General features: G+C 44.2%; 1 pseudogene; it reads left to right on the forward strand.

Moving 5' to 3' along the window:
- The first annotated feature begins 1171 nt into the window (after window positions 1–1171).
- LOC112441912 (uncharacterized) lies at window positions 1172–1328 on the forward strand (annotated as a pseudogene).
- The last annotated feature ends 1624 nt before the right edge of the window (window positions 1329–2952 follow it).

The raw sequence follows: 2952 nt of genomic DNA on the forward strand, positions 1-2952 counted from the left end.
GCTTTGGCTCTGTCTCTTCAGTCCTTTTGGGGTTATTTCTCCACTCTTCTCCAGTAGTATATTTGGCACCTACCGACATGGGGAGTTCATCTTTCATTGTCATATATGTTTGCATTTTCATAGTGTTCATAGGGTGCTCAAGGCAAGAAGAGTGAAGTGATTTTCCATTCCCTTCTCCAATGGACCACATTTTGTCAGAACTCTCCACCATTACCCATCCATCTTGGGTGAACTTACATGGCATGGCTCATAGTTTCATTGAGTTAGACAAGGTTGTGGTCCATGTGATCAGATTGATTAGTTTTCTGCCATTGTGGTTTTCATTTTGTCTGCCCTATGAGTGATAAGGATAAGAAGCTTATGGAAGCTTCCTGATTGGAAAGACTGACTGTGGAAGAAACTTGGTCTTGTTCTGATGGGCAGGGCCATGTTCAGTAAACCTTTAATCCAATTTTCTGTTGATGGGTGGGGTTATGTTCCCTCCCTGTTATTTGATCTGAGACCAAACAATGGGGAAGGTAATGAAGATAATGGAGACCTCCTTCAAAATGTCTTGTGCAAGCGCTGCCACACTCAGTGCCCCTGACCCTGCAGCAGGCCACCACTGACCCAAGCCTCCACCAGAGACTCCTGGACACTCACAGGAGAGTCTGGATCAGTGTCTTGTGGGGTCACTGCTCCTTTCTCCTGGGTCCTGGTGCACACAGGCTTTTGTTTGTGCCATCAAGAGTCTGTTTCCCTGGTCTTTGTAAGTTCCTGTGGCTCTATGGTGGGATTAATGGTGACCTCTTCCAAAAGGGCTTATGCCACACCCAGGTCCGGGGCACCCAGAGCCCCTTCCCCTGAGACAGGCCACTGCTGACCTGTACCTCCACAGGAGACACTCAAACACTCAAAGGCAGGTCTGGCTCAGTCTCTGTGGGGTCTCTTGGTGTGTACAAGCTTTTCTTTGAGCCTCTGAGCATCTCTGGCAGATATGGGGTTTGATTCTAAACATGATTTTGCTTCTCCTACCATATTTCTGGGGCTTCTCCTTTGCCCTTGGACATAGGGTATCTTTTTTTTCGGTGGGATACAACATTCTCCTGTCAGTGGTTGTTTGGCAGCAAGTTGTAATTTGGAGTTCTCACAGGAGATGAGTGCACATCCTTCTACTCCACCATCTTGTGAAATATTTTCTCAGCCTTCCGGCTAAGATCAAGTGTAGTATCTGTTCTTATCAGTTTAATTAGGTGGAAAGCTGTCTATAAAATATCTTGATTGTTGAATAGAATTCCATGGGTCTGATTGATTTTCACAGGAGATCAATTTAAATATAAGCATGCTTTCTCAAAAGTGTCATTTATTGACATCTAAATTCACCCAATTCAATAATTTTATTTAAAAATGAATCATATTGCATGTCTTTAAAGCTTATTTCATGGCAATGGTTTTACCAAAATCAGAAAGACTAAAATGTGATTAGTTTGGTTATTTTTCTGTGACGTGGCTTTTATTCTGTCTGTTCTCTGATGGATGAGGACAAAAGGCTTATGGACGTGTATTAATGGGAGGGACGGCTTGTGGGGAAAACCAGGTCTTGTTTTGATGGGTAAGGCCATGCTCAGTAAATCTTTAATCCAATGTTCTATTGATGAGTGTGGCTGTGTTTCCTCCCTGTAGTTTCAGTTCAGTTCAGTTGCTCAGTCATGTCCAACTCTCTGCGACCCCATGAATCGCAGCATGCCAGGCCTCCCTGTCCATCACCAACTCCCAGAGTTCACTCAGACTCATGTCCATTGAGTCAGTGATGCCATCCAGCCATCTCATCCTCTTCCTGCATCCCCTTTTCTTCCTGCCCCCAATCCCTCCCAGCATCAGAGTCTTTTCCAATGAGTCAACTCTTTGCATGAGGTGGCCAAAGTACTGGAGTTTCAGCTTTAGCATCATTCCTTCCAAAGAAATCCCAGGGCTGATCTCCTCAGAATAGACTGGTTGGATCGCCTTGCAGTCCAAGGGACCCTCAAGTCTTCTCCAACCCTACAGTAGTTTAGCTGAGGCCAAAAGATGTTAGGGGTCATGAAAACCTCCTCCAAAAGGATGTATGCCAGGGAGCTGCACCTTCCAGGACTGCTCCTGTCAGTTTCCCTGATCCTACGGCAGGTCACCATAGACCCACACCTCCACTGGAGACTCCCAAACACTCATAGGCATGTCTGCCTCCATCTTTTATGGGGTGACTGCTCCTTTCCCCTGTGTCTCGGTGCCCTCCAAGAGTCTCTGTTCCCCCAGTCCTGTGGAAGTTCTGTAATCAAATCCTGCTGATCTTCAAAGTCAGATTCCCTGGGGATTCTCAGTCCCTTTGCCAGATCTCCAGGGGATTGGGAAGTCTGTTGTGGAGCCTAGAACTTTTGCAACAGTGTGAGAACTTCTATGGTATAATGGTTCTCCAGTTTGTGTATTGCCCACTCAGCATCTCTATAGTGGGGATAATGGTGACCTCCTCCATGAGGACTTAAGCCACACACCATGCCTCTCAGGACTGCAGCTGCCAGAGCTTCCGTCCCTAAGGCAAAATGGTGACCTATAACTCTGCAGGAGACCCTCAAACAGTGAAAGGCCCAGGGACCCATAAATATTCCTGGCATTTAATTCATCCCCAGGAAACATGTATGGAACAAAAACATGAATGATGATATTTTTCTATTGTGGTTTACTTTTTCTTTTTTAAGGAAATTATATTAGATGACAACTTTTCTGCTTTAATAGTCTTCTTTTTAAAATGTTGTTAAATTTATAACAATGCACCAAAGATTGCTTCAGTGCTTTTTAAAATCCAAATGTCTAGAAATTATTATCTTAGAGGGCAATTTTTTGAATGTGATCACAAAAATTCTTAAGAATTTTTAATTCCACTCCCATCTCACCCAAACTTTACTCTCTTCTGTAATGGAAAAAACTACCTTAATGGCT

This window comes from Bos taurus, chromosome 16, assembly GCF_002263795.3.
Source record: "Bos taurus isolate L1 Dominette 01449 registration number 42190680 breed Hereford chromosome 16, ARS-UCD2.0, whole genome shotgun sequence".
Taxonomy (NCBI): Eukaryota; Metazoa; Chordata; class Mammalia; order Artiodactyla; family Bovidae; genus Bos; species Bos taurus.